This window comes from Gymnoscopelus braueri, assembly GCF_963280865.1.
Source record: "Gymnoscopelus braueri genome assembly, chromosome: 11".
Taxonomy (NCBI): Eukaryota; Metazoa; Chordata; class Actinopteri; order Myctophiformes; family Myctophidae; genus Gymnoscopelus; species Gymnoscopelus braueri.
In genome coordinates this window covers 55072129-55092478 of record NC_137613.1, presented here as the reverse complement: position 1 = coordinate 55092478, position 20350 = coordinate 55072129, and the positions used below count along the sequence as shown (strand labels likewise).

The 20350-nt window shown below is 42.9% G+C and overlaps 1 long non-coding RNA gene across 1 annotated transcript in view; it reads left to right on the top strand.

Annotated features, from left to right (window-relative positions):
* Positions 1–6267: 6267 nt before the first annotated feature.
* LOC308094653 overlaps positions 6268–20350 on the top strand; it is a 55415-nt gene continuing 41332 nt past the window's right edge. Inside the window, exon 1 of the long non-coding RNA XR_013933973.1 lies at positions 6268–6348. This is a non-coding gene — a long non-coding RNA (uncharacterized lncRNA). The remainder of the gene's footprint in view (positions 6349–20350) is intronic.

Sequence of the window (20350 nt, the reverse complement as noted above, 5' to 3'; positions counted from 1 at the left end):
AGTGGGTGAAATTCTTTTTTGTACATCGTTCCCATCGCAACGTTAGTTTCCATAGAAAGAAGAGGGGGGGGGGAGAAGAAGAGGGTGGGGGGCAGGTGGGAAGGAGATCAAAACAAGAGAGCAACAGAAGGCCAGACAAGTTATCTACATATTTACAAATTACCTGAGATAATAAAAAAACTAAAAAAACTAAACTAAGGTGCCTGAGCATAGCAGCAATGTATTGTATACTGTGCATGTTATACTTATACTGTGCATGATAGACAATGGACGTTAAGGTGCTTAGAGGAAAAGGAGCACAATAAAAAAAGACCAAAAAAAAGGTCAGTGCGTTATACAAGGGATTAAGGTGCAAAAGGTCAGTGCGTGTCCACCTAGAGTGGACTGACCCTAGTATAATCCGCAAGTAGCTCCATGAGGGAGTGCAACAAAAAGTCATTTGTACCTGGTGTAGTCCACAGGTGTGTCCGAGGGGGGGCTAAAGTCCAAGTCATTGTCCCTGGTATAATCCACAGGTGTGTTCAGGAAGAGCCAGAAAAGTCTGCGCCGCCTGCTGTCAGGCTGCTGAACAAGGCCCATGCCTCATCCAGGCTTATGCCCCATTCAGCATTCTGACAGCAGCTGGATTGAAACTACACCAAAACCTGGTGGTGGAACTCTTGATACTGCGGTAGAGCCCCTTGCCCGGTCGCGGTCGTTGTAGGGGGTTGAACAGTCTGTGACTTGGGTGGTGCTTGTCCTTGATGATGCGCTTGGCTTTGACCACGCACCGCTTTTTGTACAGTTCCTGGAGCGCTGGGAGCTCGATTCCCATTATCCGCTCTGCCGATCGCACTACTCGTTGTAGGCTGATCTTTTCTCGGGCAGTGCAGTTCCCGTACCAGGCCGTGACACAGCCTGTTAGGATGCCTTCAACAGAACTGTTGTAGTACAGCCTGAGGATGCGACGTCCTACTCCGAGCTTCTTCAGGCGGCGGAGCCAGTACAGTCGCTGCTGAGCCTTTTTCCTCACGTGTGTGGAGTGCGTCTCCCATTTGAGGTCCTCCTCGATGTGTAACTTGAACTCGCTGACCCTTTCCACTGCAGCACCGTCGATGAGGATGGGCGCATGGTCTCTCCGCGGCCTCCTGAAGTCCACGATCAGTTCTTTGGTCTTGTCGACGTTAAGAGAGAGGTTGTTCTCCCGGCACCAGTGTGCCAGTGATTTGATCTCTCTGTAGTCAGACTCGTCGTTGTTGACGATTCGGCCTATCACTGTCGTGTCGTCCGCGTACTTTATGATGGTGTTGGAGACATGTGTGGCTATGCAGTCATACGTGTACAGGGAGTAGAGGAGAGGGCTCAGCACGCATCCCTGGGGTGCTCCGGTGTTGAGGGTCAGGGGGTCGGATGTGATGCTGCCCATTCTCACCACCTGATGTCGGTTGGACAAGAAGTCCTGTATCCAGTCGCACATGCTTGGGTGTAGCCCTAGGTCTCTGAGCTTTTTGTCAAGTATTGCTGGGACAATGGTGTTGAATGCTGAGCTGTAGTCCACGAACAGCATACGTACATATTTGTCCTTCAGCAGCTTGTTGTCCATGTGCGAGAGGACGGTGTGGAGAGCCATGGCAATAGCGTCGTCGGTGGATCTGTTTTTGCGGTATGCCACGGATCCAGCGAGGCAGGTAGCGTGGAGCTGATGTATTCCCTCACCAGTTTCTCGAAACACTTGCTGACGATCGGGGTGAGAGCAACAGGTCTCCAGTCGTTCAGGCATGTCACTTTGGCCTTTTTGGGAATGGGCACAATGGTTGACATTTTGAACCCTGCAGGGACCACAGCCAGGGAGAGGGAGAGGTTAAAGATGTCAGCGAAGACACCCGCCAGCTGGTCTGCACATGTCTTAAGGACCCGGCCTGGAATCCCATCAGGTCCGGCTGCCTTGTGGATGTTGACCCGTGTGAAGGCTGTACGCACTTCTCTCTCCGAGATGGTTAGAGGGTTCTCCTCTGCTGGTGCTGCTGATGGCCCCGCTTGGCTGCCGCGGTTGGAGCTGATCTCAAACCGGCCGTAGAAAGTGTTCCGTTCGTTGGGGAGGGAGGCAGGCGGGTTCACCTCGCTTCTGGTTCTTGTTTTGCAGTCTGTCAAGGTGTGTACCGCCTGCCATGTGCTCCTGATGTCGCCATTGCTGAGTTTGTCTTGCATCTTTTTTGTGTAGGCCTTTTTTGCCTTCCTGATGGCGCTGTTTAGGGCTGCGCGCGTCGTGTTGCGCGTTTCCACGTCGCCAGATTTGAAACCAGCATCCCGTTCATGCAGATGTGCACGTACTCCGCTGTCCATCCATGGTTTCTGATTGGGATAGATCCGAACTGTCTTTTTTGGGACTATGTCACCTATGCACTTGCTGATAAAGCCAGTGACTGAGTCTGAGAGTTCGTTGATGTTATTCCCAGCTGCGTTCTTAAACATCCCCCAGTCAGTCTGGTAGAAGCAGGATTGTAGCATAGCGTCTGTGTCCTCAGACCAGATTCGGATTTCCTTCTCAACGACCGGCTCCCTTTTTAGCCTCTGTTTGTAGGCAGGTAGCAGCTGGATGGCGTCGTGGTCAGAGCTTCCTAGCGGTGGGCGGCGGAGAGCTTTGTATCCATCCTTGAAGGGCGTGTAGCAGTGGTCAAGAATATTGTCACCACGGGTACTGCAGGCGACATGCTGGTGGAATTTGGGAAAGACCTTTTTTAAGTCTGTCCGGTTGAAGTCGCCTAGGCAGATGACTGCGCAGTCCGGGTGGCGATTTTCTTGTGCGCTGATCGCCTGGTGTAATTCCCTCATAGCTGTGTCCTTATTAGCTCCAGGATGAATGTAAACAACGGCTACAATCACAATGCTGAAGTCGCGTGGTAGGTAGAAAGGACGGCAGGCTATGATTAAAAGTTCAAGGTCTGGTGAGCAGTGACTATCTAGGATTTTAACATCTTTGCACCAGTTGTTGTTGATCAAGGCACAAACTCCCCCCCCCACGTTGCTTACCGCTCAGTACAGGGTCTCTGTCCTTCCTATACGCGGTGAAGCCAGGAGGAGTGATAGAAGAATCAGATGCTAACTCCGTTAGCCACGTCTCTGTTAGAACAACAATGGACGTGTTCCTTGTCTCACTGTTATACTTTACGCGCGCTAGTAAGTCGTCCATAGTGGTCACTGTTCTTGATTCACACAGAGATCTAACGTTCGCTAGCAGGATTGAAGGCAGTGCAGGTTTATATCCACGTTTTGTTGTTCTTACGAGGAGACCCGCTCTTGTCCCTCGTCGTCCAGGTCTTTTCCGTCGCCTTGGGTTTGTTGTTGTTCCAGCCGGAACAAAGGGAACCCCTCCCCCCAGGTTTTCGGCAAAAAAGTCCGGAATTCTGTGTGTAATCGCTGTGCTGATGTCCATAAGTGCTTGTCTGTCATAACTCCTTAGACACGCGACGGTGTAGGGAAAAAAGAGAAGGCTAAAGAATACTAAAAAGATGGAAAAACGTTGCGATGTTACGGAGCGCGTACGGAAGCGGCCGTTCTCCATGGCGCTCCCAGTCATACAAGTCTCTCTCTCTCTCTCTATATATATATATATATATATATATATATATATATATATATATATATATCCTCTTAATCTGAATGCCAATCCCAAAACAGATGATGCAAGTCCAATTGAATTGTACATTGTATAGGTCAATAATAGACCCTTATGAGGTCCCATAATAATCTGGCCTTCCCTCATTCAGGAGTTTGACCATGGAACTTCCCTGTGTAGTTTCTTTTTTTGCATTTCACATCGTGCCATATGCTATAACTTTAAAACTTTCTTGCTGGTATACTGTTCTCTGCTCTATGCTATTCAGATCTGTCCGTTAAGGTCTACTAAACTGGTAGACTCATTAAGCACTGAGCTTGTTTAAGATGAGATCCCCATGCACACAAATCATGATGACATATGGTGGTTGATGGTAGTTACTTAGTATGCCCAATACTACCAGAATCCATTGAAAAACCTGTTTGTATCAATTTTTTGGAGGTTAAACCATATATTGACTCACCTATTTGACCAGGTCCAGTTGCAAATTGTGGACAAGCTCTTTTATGGCGGTTTTTAAAGGGGGTGGGAGTCCACTTTCTGGTGGCTGTTGGTAGGGCATTCAACATTTTGGTGGCATAACAAAAGCTACAAATAGATGGAGATTGACAATTCAGGTATCATAGCGGAGTTACAACAGCAATGTTAAATTGGTGCTGTTATATGGATTGGATATAAATCTGGATTGGAATGCTGGCGAGTCACAACAAGTGATAGGAAGAAGATCGATGCCTTCCTCAATCGATGCCTCTTCTGTCCTGAGACGATCAAACGCTGCCTATTTCGATGGCTGGGGCATGTGTTCAGAATGGCCCACGATCCTATCCCAAAGGTTGCTTTAAGATGGACCCCGTTAGGGAAAAGGGGTCAAGGTCGGCTCAAAACAAACTTGACAGCTTGCAGGGGTCATCGCCATGCTGGCTTGTGGTGGACATCGTTGTCAAATTATATTTTTGCCATTACAAACACATAGAGAGCTAGCCCTGGATGACCATGAATAGTTTCTCCATATTGAGTCTTTTAACCATTGGTGTAAAGTAACTAAGTAGCCTACATTTACTTACTGTACTTAACTACACTTTTGAGGATTTTTTTGGTTTACTGGAGTATTTCCCATTTTCAATACTTTTACTTCTACTCCACTACAATTTTTTGACAGTTTTAGTTACTAGGTACTTTGCAGATTTTGATTATTGTTACAAAACATTAATTAACCACTTCAGCCCTATATTTCTGCCATTTGAAAATAGCCTATTTTCATAGGAGTTTTATACATTTTGAACTTGTGAAATGGGACATTCTGCACAATGTGTACTTTTACTTTTGGTACTTCAAGTACATTTGCACTTTTACTCAAGTAAATATTTAGTACCTTACTTTTACTTGTAACAGAGTATTTCTACACTGCAGTATTGATACTTTTACTTAAGTTAAAAATGTGAGTACTTTTTCCAGCACTGTTTTTAACATGATGATATGAACATGAAAACATGATCTGCCTGCCTGCCTGCCTGCCTGCCTGCCTGCCTGTCTGTCTGTCTGTCTGTCTGTCTGTCTGTCTGTCTGTCTGTCTGTCTGTCTGTCTGTCTGTCTGTCTGTCCGTCCATCCATCTACCTTCCTTCAGTGACAGTACACATCTCCTCCACCAGGGGGTGAAAGAAACCAGGCAAAAGTGTGGATCCTGTATTGCGCATGCGTTAAACCCTTTGACCCACCAGAAGTAACGCGCTGTATGTTTGTAGGATGGGGAACACTCAAAGATTTGACACATTGAATTTATTTATTATGGCAAATTAATACATTAATGTCAGATTTAATTTGAAATGAAGCAGGCAGGTCATATAAAACCACATTGTTTTTATAACTCTAAAAAATATTCATTCATATTCATATCTCATTTTTGTTACATTAACACAAATGTGTTTAATTAATCACAAGGGTCAACTTTAATACTTCGTATTGAACAGATTCCATGCGAGTTACTTGCAACGTTGATTAAATGTGTTGGTTATATAACTTTTATAGTAACACAATAGATCGGCCACTGTTACTTAATATGACAAATAAGTGTGACACCCCAGGATCGAACCCTCGACCCTCTGTTCACCAGTCCCACACGCTACGGACCACGCCACGAGACAGGCGAGTTGAGTGAAACGAGTTGGGGAAAACGCAGTCCCCACAACATCATTTACGATTCTGTGCCTATCGGTACATAACTCGGACGGCGCTTAGTCGACTAGCAGACCATCGGCCGGTCGTCGCGGGCACTCGCGCGCGAATCCTCGGCCTCAAGGTCTGCTGAGTCGGCGCGCCTCCGTCATGGTCCAAAACTATACTTTATCGGCGGAAAAAAGTAGTCCGCGGTTGTTTGAAAAAGTAATGTCCCAAGCGGAAGCCGAACCCAGACTCCAAATGCTAGTGTATTGGAAGTTTAATGACTAGCGAAGTGCGCCACTGAGGCCGGTGCTGAGATTGGGTATTTGGGCTGTATTAGAATGTGACAACCCCCAACGTTCCCAACTCTTCTAATGTAGAGCGAAAGAAGCACTACTACTAGGGCTACTGAGACCGGGGGTAAAATAACTGTTCGCCGAAGGAGTGGTTCTATGTTAATTTATTTCCGGGTTCGAAGCGTGTGACGGCGCTTCAGTGTCAGACTGCCATCACTACAAACAAAGCTTCCAGACGGGATTCAAACAAACGGCTCTTCATTAAAACAACACAAACGGATAACATCCGTGTGTTGAAGGTAAAGCCTTTCTATTTAACATGTGTTCATGTCTGGACAAAAAGCTGCTTCCACTGGAGAGCATATCGCGCTAGCATAGCATAGCATAGCTGCTAATGCTAGTCCTTTTTAACACAGTGTGTGGTTGTGTGTTGTTGTAACGTGTTGTTTATTAGATATACGAACACAGTGTGTGGTTGTGTGTTGTTGTAACGTGTTGTTTATTTATAAGAACACGGTGTGTGGTTGTGTGTTGTTGTAACGTGTTGTTTATTAGATATAAGAACACGGTGTGTGGTTGGTTGTGTGTTGTTGGAACTTAACGTGTGTGTGTGTGTGTGTGTGTGTGTGTGTGTGTGTGTGTGTGTGATTAAACACAAGAACGGACCAAGTACTGTTATTATTATCTAAAGCAGGGGTGCTGATGCAACTTTGATGATGGAGAGGGCCACTGTATTTCCACACTCACTCCAGAGGGACACATTGCATAATACTGTACAGAAACCTCTTAGCTCCGTATTTGAGCTTTTTTTTTGTAATTAATGCCCTACAAGCTCAAAACGCAAATTATTTTTTTGCTATTTTTAAATTGGAATCCTGAAAAGTAACATGTTTTTATTTTCTTTCAAATGCATTTAGTTATACTTGTGTTAACTTCATGAACCTAAATGCAAATACATTGAACATGAAAAAGACATAACATTTTAGTACTGGTCATTAAGCTACTAATATAGACTGAAGTAATTAAAGCGGGTTAGGTTTGCATGTTTGGAACTGTAACAGCTGAAATTAATAATATATCAGTATTCCGATATGAACCTGTGGGCCGCATTTGCCCATGTATGATCTAAAGTGTTTACAGGCCATATGCAGCATGTGGGTGCAACAGCCATCTAGTGTGCACTCACTACACTGGTTTCAAAGTCGGGTCTGGGGACCCCTGGGTTCCTTGGAGGGTTCCAGGGGGTCCCCAGCAAAACAAGGACAAATACCAAATTGGGAACTCAGTATTCTCACAACTAAGTGGTCTAAAATCTGTTGACTTTCGAGTGTGTATTGTGTTTTTTTGCATGCTGCTCGGCTTGTCATGGTTTGGTGTTGCCATATTTTGTGGGAGAAATAAGCAACCAGGTCTAGGAAAACAAGCCCAAAGAAGCGACTAGGCCACATGAACACTTTAAACCTATATACTGTATACATCGGCTATTTGGACAGGCACCAGTATATCTCAAAGAACTCATCGAGCCCTATAAACCAGCCAGAACACCATTGCGTCCACAGTATGAAAAAATGCTTACAGCTCCCAGAAACCCCAAAAAAATTAGAACAGGAGGTAGAGCATTTAAGTTTCAGGCACCTCAGCTGTGGAACCTTCTCCCAGTCTCAGTCCGTGAAGCAGACACACTCTGTAAATTTAAGACTAGACTAAAAACCTTTCTCTATGATAAAGCCTATAGCCGAAGTGTATAGACTCAGTCACCCTATAGTCATCCTCTCCCCCCCCCCCTTTCCTCTCTCCTCTCGTCCTCTCTTCTCGTCCTCCCTTTGGTTGTGTGGGTTTGTGTCCCATTGGTACAATCGTAATTAACCCTGTACGGATTCACGCTCTAGTAAGGCCTGCCACTAATTCTACAACCGGGGACCTGCTCCCCGGAGTTTCTTTTATTTCCCACGTCGCAGGTCCATGGACCCCCAGCTGCGGCTCAATACTGTGACTGCGGACCGGGCCTCTCCATGGAGCACGACCGTGGATTTCTACTACATTACACTATACCACTACACTATACTGTATATTATCTTAACATTCTTTTATTATACCATTATATACTACATACACACTATTGCTGTACTATACTATATTATATTATCATATACTATCTTACACTATTATATTTGCTGCTATTGTTATTGTTACTACTTGCACTGTATCTCTTTCTGTCTCTCCTCTGTCTGTCTGTCTCTCCCTCTCTCTCTCTTCTTTCCCCCGACACGGTCGAGGCAGAAGGCCGCCACCCTAGAGCCTAGGTTCTGCCTGACGTTTCTTCCAGTTAAGAGGGAGTTTTTCGTTGCCACTGTCGCAAAATTGCTTGCTCAGGGTGGGATGTCGGGTCTCTTCTCTACATGTAAAGTGTCTTGAGACAACTTGTTGTGATTTGACACTTTAATAAAATTGAATTGAATTGAAAAATTGAAAATAGCAGATCTAGAAGCTTGTAGATCTGCTATTTTCAAAAGATCTTGAAATAAAATGTGGAATATTTAGAAACTGGTTGTTGCCCCTCTCTGTCTTTACAGAAAAGCAAGGTCCGGAGCAGCTACCAACACCCGGAAGGCAGGCTTGCCTTTTGGTATGGGAATTGCCAGGGATCCGGGCAGGGTATTACCCCCTTCCGAGCGGCCTTACTCATGAAAATGACAGCTGAAGAGTGTGTCAACAGTCCAGGTGTGTACTTGTAAAGGAGGCCACATCTCCATTGTATCTCCATTGTCTTGTATAGGGATTTTAGCCGGTTAGCCACTCGTTAAAACATATCCAAATATGCTTATCGGCTTCATGGTTTATTTGCAGAATAATAAATGTATGTTCCGCATTTTCCTGATGGTGTTATTTGGTTATGGGGAGATTATTTTAAACACACTCAGGGAGGCGCAAGAGAGTAGTCTATGTCCAAGAGGACACTAGAATGAGAAAAAGAACATTTCCGCAAATACCGCTGTTCCACACCGGGAGCATTAGAACACCGTTGTCAAAACTAAAAGAGTTTGGAGTGGAGAGCTACTTTTTCTGCTCCCTTGGCATTTCATCACAGCCTCCGTTTTCCCAGACTGACTACCTTAGCCAGGCGCTATCTCTGTGTACCAGGGACGTCGGTTCACTCGGAGAGGGTTTTCTTGGCAGCGAACCAACATACTGTCAACATACAAGTCAACATACTGCGCACCAGATTAACACTGTGCAGAACACGTCGACATGTTGATCTTCCTTAATAAAAATGCTTAGTGTAAGCAACCAGTGGCCTTATAGGTAGGTAGGTTGCGCCGATTTGGACACTTTTTTTTGTTTTATAATAGAAGGACAGCGTCGATTTATTTTTTGGAGTTGGATCGGCTAACCGGTTTGGAAAATATCCGTTACTGACATCCCTAGTCTTGTATAGTTTTAATTATTGATATTTTCTATTTGATAATTGTATTTTGTTTTATTTCTCTGGTATATGGGCAATCATTGCGTGTTCTTACACATACTGTACATAAAAAGGGTCGCAATGGAAATAAGCAATTGGCTTAGTATGCATACTGTATATGCATAATGTTTTATTTTCAATAAAGAGGTTAAAGATGCCCTGGGAACTCCTGAGAATGTACAAATGTAACAAAAAGGACCCTTTTGGGTCCATGCACATTTTAGTTACAAATGGGTACATTAACTTTCGTTGAAGGGGTGGCATTTTTGGTTTGTGTTAATGATTAACACAAAGTTGACCTTAAATCGGGGTAATTAGTGTAGCTTTTTTTTATCAATAAATGTGTCTTCAATTAATTTAAAGTGGCATTAAAAAGGTCTTAAAATCGAACTTGCCTAAACCTGCAAAAACCCTAGGACTAAGTAGCTACCAATCTTTCGATTGTCCGTCGCAGTGGTGAGTGGATTGTTTTATGACGGCTGTGTGTGTACAGCGAACATGAGATGAAATATACTTTATTAATCCTGAATGGAAATTGAGGAAACATCTCTCTCTATGTCTATTAGTCTGTCTGCACACACGCTCACTCGCCACATGAAGGAGGGGTTAGATGTGGTGCAAGGTTGGGCGATATGCCAAAATATTCCTGTCGGCCATCGCCGGCCCAAAAATCGCCGATTGACGCTATATTCGTAGCGGGCTAGAAAAGCAATAATGTGAGAACAGCTCCCTTCGCCGTACAGCGGGTTGTGTGTCAAAAATAGCAGATCTACAAGCTCACAATGCGTTGTGGACATGACGCATTGTGAGCTTGTAGATCTGCTATTTTCGGCGCACGACCCCGGGGGAAGGCCAGAGTATACATTCGTCTGTAACACGTGCAGTGTCGGGTCAATGAAAAAAACGAGATGAGACGGCATGACTGTCTGCTGCCATGCACCAATCTCACTCTCTCACTGACCAAACTTGTTTAGACAACAAAGAATTGTTAATCAATTGCAAATCACTTCCATAGGATATTCTTTTAGGACTAAGCTAAGATCACAGGCTAGGAGATGAAGTGAAGTTGAAGCAGAGAAGCCTACCTCAGTTTGCAGCAACGATGTGGCGAAACACACCCATCCAGGTTAACTTTTTTTATATTCGCACAAATAATAAATTGTGGTGCTGCGGGATAAATCACCTGTCCGGCCCACCCTCCCCTGTAACTAAAGGGACTTGCAGTGTGCGTCGCGTCGGGTCGCGAGTGAATTCACATTTCAAATCGCATTGATTGACTGGTGATATAAACATAAGCTGACACAAGTTTTAATATCCAGACTTCACAGCAGAAGTTAAGAATCAAGTGCTTGATCTTGTGAGACCGGGGGGCACGCGTTACTGCGTCATCAAGCTTGCAAATGCACAGCGAGGATTTGCAGAAACTGGAGCTTTAGTTTCAATTTCGTTTTCATATAAAAATATATATACAGCTATCATCAAACGTACAGTAGCTGATAAATAGACAACTAGGAAAGCAAAACTATTCCCTCTTTCCTCTGCTCTCCTCCACTCCATTCAGTAACCTACCTACTGGGGAGGGGACTGAGTTTTGTAGCCTAGACTTGTCAGAAATAAGCACAAGAGCGTGCCTTCATCATCAATCATGATTAGAATGGCCCAAATTGATTAACATTTTGTGCACGCTTTGTGTTACGCTTTACATTTAATTTGGCTATATTTGAAGAGTTTAATTCTTGAGGAGGCAGACCATTAGGATACATTTATTTTGCTAAATAAAATGTAAAATTTCGTCCGAAAAATCGCCCAACCTTAATGTAGTGTTGGGTTCACGAATGATTCGTTAGAAACGATTTGTTCTTTGGCCTGAATGAGAACGAACTCGGTCGTTTCCTGAACATTTTACGGTCAGTTGATGGCACTCACCATCATTGGAAGTCCGCACTACGCGAGGAAGGAGGGCAGACTGTTCTTCCATAGACATACTGTGGTAGACTTTAAAAATTAGACATGCATGCATACATTGCATTGCAATTATGAGGAACAAGTCAATATTGCAATATGTCGTAGTGCTCGCTCTCGCGATAAATAATCGATACACTCAGCACATGTGCGTACACACCATAGACAGTAAACATAATGGACAGAGTGATACCATTAGTTTCTACAGACTGTAAATGAAGCCTATTTTTCAGCTATTTCAAATCCGCCATCTTTTATATATCGCGTCATATCGCGTCATATCCTGCGCAACCGGAAATAAATGCTATTGGTTGGGTAACTTGTAATCAAGAGCGGGGGCGGGGAATGAATGCTATTGGCTGTGTAGCTTGTCAATCAAATCATCCCGCCCCTCCTACAGCATACCCTACTGTATCATCAATTTTAAAATAAATGGGACCATAATTTACCAAAACGCATATGGTGATTGAAAGAAGACTTTAAACTAGCAACTGGAAGCATATAGTATTCATGACAATGCTTATTAAGGTAAGAAAATCAAGTCTAAAGTTAGTTAAAAACCCACCCACTTCAATGGATAAAATATATTTTTCACACCAGCAGGGGTAAAACAGCTAAACTACAGGCCATTCATATGAACTGTCACTACCTATATAGACTCAATGTCAAAGCCGGATGCTGGGCCCTTGGTACACACACACTACTAAAAAGACCGATCTACAATTTGAGTAAAAGTACTTAAAAGTAGTTAAAGTGACTAAAAAGGTAACTACAGTGGGTAAAAATACTTAAAAGTAAATACATTGAGTAAAAATACTTAAAATAACTTTAAATGAGTAAAAATACAAATCACAAAGATGCAACCAGTTACGCTAACAGGAAACAGTGGAACACAGAGACATGCACTCACACACACAGGCTGGCTCAGCAGGCACACCATTGCTCCGCCCCCTCTGTGTTCCTAGTGGCTGGGTTATAAACAGCCATAACTCTAGTTCCCAGCATGCTAAACTTACCAAACTTGCTTGGTGCTCTTAGACGGCCAATAGGGACAGGCTGCAATAGCTTAAGCCCCACCCTTCTGTGTTCCTATAGGCTGGGCTTTAAACAGCCATAACTACAGTTCCCAGCAAGTTGAACTTCCCAAACTTGCTAGGTGCTCTTAGATGGCCAATAGGGACAGGCTGTAATTGCTTAAGGCCCGCCCCTCTGTGTTCCTTTGGACCGCTTCGAAATGAATGGACAGGGATTTAACATTGTTCCTCTAGTTCATATAGCTTAATGAAATTAACTCAAAGGCACCACTCACTTCATTGATCATTTTTATCATCATAGTGGATTAAAGCTTTTACACCAGGTCACTGCACTCTGACATTTCTCTGCAGTTTCATTTGATTAATATGGGATTTTGATCTTCTCTGTGGTATGCATGGTTGCTGAATGATATTTAAAAGTTATTAACTACTGGTGATTTCCACAGACCACCACAGGAAGACATCTATAGTATCAAGAGAGGCGGCCTCCAAAACATATTCAACTTTGTCAGAGGAACAGCAAGCGATGGACCATAGGATGCAACCTGTTGTAAAGTTGTACAGGATAGATATGTACTGTTTAATTTTTAGGTGGTTTAAACCTAGGAAGATATGTGTAAAGCCTATTAATGAAGAGTTGTGTTTAATGATGGGCCACAAGATGTTAACTTTTGCCAAATACCAATAATAAATAAAAACATCTACTGATGCACAAACTTGGACACATCATCAGTGTTGTTACCTGGAGTCACTGGGTGTTTCGGGTCTCGCAACAACAGACACCCTCTTCCAGGCGACCCGACCAAGGCTGATCAGACCCCGGCCTGTGTCCAAGTGGCATGCTACAGCCCCCACTGTCTCTTGAGGGGAGTAAGAGACAGTGCTAATTGGGGGTTTAGGGTGGCAGGTGAGATGTTAACAGCAAGTGTTGGCGACACTTGGAGGCTCTAGTATATATCCACATACGTATGTGGATATATACATACACACAGTAGGTGTGAGTGTATGTATGTGTGTATACACATAGATATGGATTCTCTCTCTGTATTGCATTTTATTATTATTGTCTGTCACCTTTTTTCTGCTTTTGTACCTGCCCACTTTTGATACATTGTATAAACAATTGACTGAGTAGCCACACAGGTGGGCGGAGTATCTGTTGTCACGGGGGATGTCACTATAAATCGGAGTGATAAAAAAAAAAGCACACTTTTCTATTTGAGCTTTCAAAAGCTCATTAAAATGTAGAAGCTGATTGGCATAGAGATAACATTGAAAATAAAAGCTGATTAATTGTTCAGCTTTTTTTGGTGTGAACGGGGCATGAGAACTACTGATTTAGAAGGCATTTGTAGAATCGGCCTCAGGTCTTAATGGGTTGGGAAGTTGCATCTATCACAAGATAATGTACAGCTGAAGTTCTTGAAACTACCAACGCTGTAAGACTGAGGTAGCACTGTGGAATGAGAGAAAGAAAGAATCAATACATTTGTATAAATACATTTTTTATTTTTCCTAGATTTCCAGAGGAGGAACTCCAATCTGGTCAAGGAGGAACCGGAGCCTCCACAGATTAAAGAGGAACCAGAGGAGCTACTTCTAAGACCAGAAGGGGGGATGAAGTTACTAGGAGTGAAAAAAGAAGATGATGGTGAAAACCGAGAGGCAAAGCCTTTAGCCAGCTCAACCGAACACATGAAAACACAAGCCATTGTAGACGAATGTGGAACATCACAAGCAACTAGTGTTAAGCGACGCCGCCACACAGGGAAGAAAGGCTTTAGTTGTACAATTTGTGGGAAAAGGTTTAAAGGTAATCTAACAATACATATGAGGACTCATACCGGGGAAAAGCCCTTTACTTGTACAGTTTGCAGTAAAGGCTTTAGTCAACTGGGCCATTTAAAATCGCATTTGACAACTGACTCAGATAAGAGATGCATTAGTTGTACAGAATGTGGTAAAATGTTTAAAACAAAGCAATACCTGAAGGCGCACACATTGATTCATACAGGAGAAAGATCCTTTAGTTGTACAATTTGCAACAAAGGCTTTGGTAAAAGGAATAATCTAAAAATACACATGAGGACTCATACAGGGGAAAAGCCCTTTACTTGTACAATTTGCAACAGAGGCTTTGGTCAAAGTGCTCATCTGAGATCACACATGAAGACTCATACAGGGGAAAAGCCCTTTAGTGGCACCATTTGTGGAAAAGCCTGTACTCACAAGCATGAATTAAAACTGCATATGAGGTATCATACAGGGGAACAGCCCTTCATCTGTCTAATTTGTAGTAAAGGGTTTCATGAAACTGGTCATCTAACAACACACATGAGGACTCATACAGGGGAAAAGCCCTTTAGTTGTACAGTTTGTGTCAAAAGCTTCAGTCAATTAGGTAATCTTAAATTACACTTGAAAACCCATACAGAGGAAAGCCGGGAGAAGCCCTTTATTTGTACAGTTTGTGGTAAAGGCTGTACTCAAATGTGTAAACTGAGGTTACACATGAAGATTCATACAGGGGAAAAACCCTTTACTTGCACAGTTTGTGGTAAAGACTTTAGGCAAATAAGTTATCTAAGAATACACACGAGGGGTCATACAGGAGAAAAACCCTTTACTTGTGCAGTCTGTGGCAAATGCTTTCGTCAATCGACTCATCGAAACACGCACATGAGGACTCATACTAGGGTAAAAAAAATATATTGAGGCACATATTTTGATCAGATTGTTTGAAGAAGAATCTGTGGACCAGTATTTTTTCCTCCCTCTAAAAAGCCATTTGAGTTGACTCCAGGTGGCAAGGGTTCAGTCTTGAAAATGAAGTCAATACGGAAATAGTAACATGTAAGTAAACGCTGCAGTTCTCATTTATGGCGGAGGAGTCCCCTCCTTCGGCTACAACTTAATCACATTGAAGTCAATGGAAACTTGACCTGAATGTACACTTGATTTATTACCTCAGTAAATCTTTTTCATTAATACTTTGTTTTCAATGCTAGTTTAAGTCTTGTTTTATTAAGCATGTTATGCGTGTTTTGTAAATTATGGTCCCATTTATTTTAAAATGAATGATGGAGGGTAAGGCTTGGGTCTCCAATTCTAGCCGCTAGTTATTTTGTTGATTTGTTTTGAGGTCGTAACAATCCATGGCAATGGTTTTCCTATTCCCTGTACCACTGCCATTCCCTCCATGAGAGTTGCCTTCTTAGTTAACTCATTGACTGCCAGAGTTAAAACATTGTCTATCGTCCCCTTAACTCATTCACTGCCTAGAACGACTAAAACGACCTTTGTCCCATAAGCCCTGCCTGCCTAGAACGACTAAAACGACGTAAAAAAAAAAGTGTACTTTTTCTTTTTCTTTTTTTGACCCAAAGACCAAGGAGATATGATTTTTCGAAGATCTAGACTCCCATCCACTTCCTTGTTAACTTAAAACTTAAAAATTCTGTATCTCGGCTCCTGAGTACTTTTTTTTTCAATGAAAAATCTTGGCAGTGGGCAAACGCGGCCAGAAATAATTCAGGCAGTGAATGAGTTAACAGTGAAAACGATGATTTTACTGTACCTTTGAAAAATCATGTAATATTCTCTGTGACCTCCTTCCTCACGGAGATCGGCTCATTACGCGCACGGGGGTCCGGTAGAATCGGGAAAAATAAATTGGCCGGCCGCGATCCTCATTCCAGAGCTCTGGCCGTTTGAATGTGGCTTGTTATTTGAAAAACAGCAGAAAAACAACAAAGCTGAGAAAAAAATAAAAAATCCTTCAAAGGGATATTTCACTTTCAATCACAGTTTTTTTGGCGGCTGTTTTTGCCCTGAAATTGAGTCAGGCTTTGCTTTAATCTCAATAACTATTTTTAAGAATTCCCTGGGTCAGAATTGTATGGAAAAATGTGTTAACTTGTCTCTGGGCGCGCTCCCACCGCACTTTTATTTTACCTCTGGGGCGGAATCTGCCAATGCTTTGTCAATGTAAATGCGTGGATTCACGCAAGAGCGGATCTTTCCGCCTGTCGCGCAGACCTTGCGTTTATCCGCTCTACACGACTTGTCCATTTGAAGCAGAAAACTGCTGGAGGCAGGAGTTGATTTTCCCGCTCTGTCCAATCGGATGAGTCGAAGGCGGACCGTCCCAAGACTCAGGAAGCACCATGGTGCTCAAGGCAGCAGGCGGTGCGGGCTACGGGGAGGGTCCTGAAAGTGAGTGACGGGCGCGTCACTCCCATTTTTTAGAATCCGCTGGCTGCAAAAAACTGTGGCCGCGCACAACCTGCGTTTAACGCTAGCCGACCATGTTTTGGTGGGAGCGCGCCCTCTGTATGTTATTTACTTCAATTAGTTCTGTTCTGTTCTTTTTTCCATTTTCGGATTTGGGGTCTGGATGCATGTAAGAAAGGGTTAAAAATGTACCCCATGGCAGAATCTTAAAATACACACTTCGGGCACGGCCACACCGCACTTTTATTTTACCTCTGGGGCGGAATCTGCCAATGCTTTGTCAATGCAAATGCGTGGATTCTTGGAAAAAATCGGCAAGACCATGAATCCACGCATTTGCATTGACAAAGCATTGGCAGATTAGGTAAAAGATTAGGTAAAATAAAAGTGCGGTGTGGCCGTGTCCTTCAAGGGTTAAGAAAATGCAGTTGGTAAGGAAAATCGACTAAGTAATTAGTAAAAAGATACATTTATATATGTGATCTGAACATTTCCGGCTCTTGTTTTTGCAGTTTTTGTAGCGGATCTCACCCCTCCTGGAGAAAATAGTGTCAAGATGTGCTTGTATCTTAATAACCACGTCAATTAATGAATTGGGTCCAAATTGTATAGAAAGAAATGTTCATTTGTCTGTTTCCTTCAGAAGTTATTGTAGCTATTGTTTTTTATATTTATTTTATTGTTTAATCTTCTGAACATGTGTAAATTGTGAATATTTCACTTTGGGTGACATTGTATTTGTATGTTGTACAATATAGTGCCATCTACTGTTGAGTTAATTATGTGGTCTGGGCAGAAAATCATGTGACACTAATCACAGCAACTTTGAGTTTACCTGTTTGAGCTAAGATGCATGTAATTATAAACTGAGTTTTCAGAGGTGAAAGGAGCTCTTTCTTTGTCAAAAAGAGTCTCTCCAAAATAAGAAAAGGTAAACATAAAAACTCCTGAATATTCTGGGCAGAAGACGCACACGGTCTTCTTGTATGTTTTCTTTGTAAGTTATTATGTGTGTGATTATGCAACATATGAACATTGACATTTCAATAATAAGGACATTCATTTTAAAAAGGTGTCAGCAAATGGCTGCCAACAACGACATGAACATTCATTGTGGTTAAAAACATCACTAAATAGTTTTAGTGATGTTTTTCACGGTGTCTGTCTTGAATAAAAAACTCTTGTGAAACAGCAGTTGGAGTGTGGTCTATCCTGCCTCAGAAGAAAAAGGAGCAGTTACAATAGTCTCTATGCACAGCAGCCATATTTGGAATGAATTGGGCCCCTTCCTTACTTCCTTCACATGTGTTACCAATAATACTAATTAAGGCTCTGTTCCATTTAGTGTGGCATAGTGGTTGTCTTATTTTCAAGGACCCCCATAACTCTAAGAGTGTACAAATGGAACCAAACGGGTCCATTTGGTTCCATTTGTACACTCTCAGAGTTACACACCCACCATAAGGGGCCATTTGGGAACCAAAATGGAGTGTTTCTAGTGAGCCAAGTTATCAGCACCCTGACCAGAATGGAACAGAGCCTTTATTAGTATCATTGGTAACACCTGTGAAGGAAGTAAGAAGAGGCCCAATATTTCTTTCCAATATGGCTGCTGTGCATAGAGCCTATTAATATTTTCTATTGTTTTTCAATTTCGGGTTTGGGGTCAGAATATGTGTAAGCAAGATTTTAAAATGACCCCACGGGGCATTATTTCAGCCTGTTACCTGGCAGAATCTTAAAATACACACGTCAAAGATTAAGAAAAAAAAATCCACCATATGCATGTGGACCCCTCTTTCCATCTAGACTAGACACTTTCAAACGAGAGGGCACTTGTGAATGAATCCACAACAGATGCCAAAGACTCTTTACAGCAGCTATCCACACTGCGACGGTCACATCCATGTGAAACACAACGTTAATCATAAAGGTGGCACCCACTGCCTATATACATGCGCGTCAATCCCGGGGGGGACGGGGGGGTTTTGTCCCCCCCTAGCTTCAGATTGGACCCCCCCAAGTCAGATTGGACCCCCCCCAAGTAATTTAGGATAATTAAATAATACTTTTTTAATTTAAGTTAATAGAATCCGAACCCGCTTTTGAAATCATGACATGCACTAATAAACACTAATTTATCCCCCCCCCCCCCCCGTGTAAATCCCAAAATGGTTTGGTCCACAGCACCGCATTCCTCCTCACTGCACGGTGAAAACACTCCCCCCAAAACACACTCGCCCCTATTTTTTGCGCCGGATATACCCGGGGCGAGTGTGTTTTGGGACGATGCGTTCTTGTATTGTATCTATCCCGGCCACACAACATCCAACATGTGGTTTTTCACACGGTTTGTTTACAAGTCGAATTTGGGGAAAGAGCTCAACAACATAACGAGACACGAGAGGATACAAGAGCTATCTGTGCTAGCTGCAAAGTGTGCAGATTTAAGCAAGTATTTTAAAACAGTGAAAGCTACCGAGGAAAAAGAAACAGAGTGATAGACCCCCGCCGACTCAAACTAACGACCACGGGAGTTTATCATCAAATCCAAGGATTCGTAGTGTATAATTATAAACAAACAACCTCCTGGTGCTTCCAAGTTGGGGGGTAGTTTGACCAAAACCAAAGGTATTGAAGAGGAGGATATGGAGAATGTTACGGTCATCAGAGATCAAAGGATTTAGCAGCTGCCATTCTGATAATGTTAGGAGAATGGACTGACAGGAGTGACACTACGATCAGGTAGGGTCCAACCAAGTGTTTCCAAATGGACTGCAGTCTGCACAGAACCCTATCCATCAGATCCAAGTAGAGTAGGTATTTTTTTGCGTCCAAAAGACCATGTATTATGCAAGTACATAATGAAGTTGACCAAAGTTTCTCAGGTGCATTATATTTGTTATTAGTGTCTGTCTATCCTCTGAAACAAACCAACTCCAAGTGCGGCTGCATCAGTGATGAGTAAGTTTACTAAGTTAATATAAAGCAAACTTCATGTTCTGAACAAAACTCACACGTCTCTGTGCCAAACCTTCTATTCGTTATACTTTACAGTAGCTATTGATAATCGTAGATGGTTGATGCTCAATTCCTCTGCTCTGCTCATTATTTGAAACAGCCAGTGGTGGGTAAAATAAAATGTATATTATTCCTACTCGGCCTGTGTTTTGCCTTGAGGTGATCAGGGCTACTCATCCCCAAGTCATTTAGAATAATAAAAAATGAATGTTAAAATAGTATTTTGATATTATCAGTAAAATTAGGCAAAATAACATAATCCTAACCTAACCCTAAAACCGAAATAAAGTAACCAAAATCCAAGAAAGAAACCTCCCAAATCCGCCATATAACCCAAAAAAAAAAATGCGGCGCGCGGCCGCATCGAGGGACCCCCCCAGCCTCAAGACAGATTGACGCCCCTGCCTATATAAGTCTATATATATATATATATACTCTGTAAAAAGTATGTCCCTTCCATAAGGAAATGACTGCGCTCTCCAGATAAGTGCTAGCACCTGACGAAGCTCACGGCAAAAGGTGTTGTGCTAATACATCACTTGCAGTAGTTAGTTGTCCATCTCTGTTCTCTGGTGTGCAGTTCCAAAG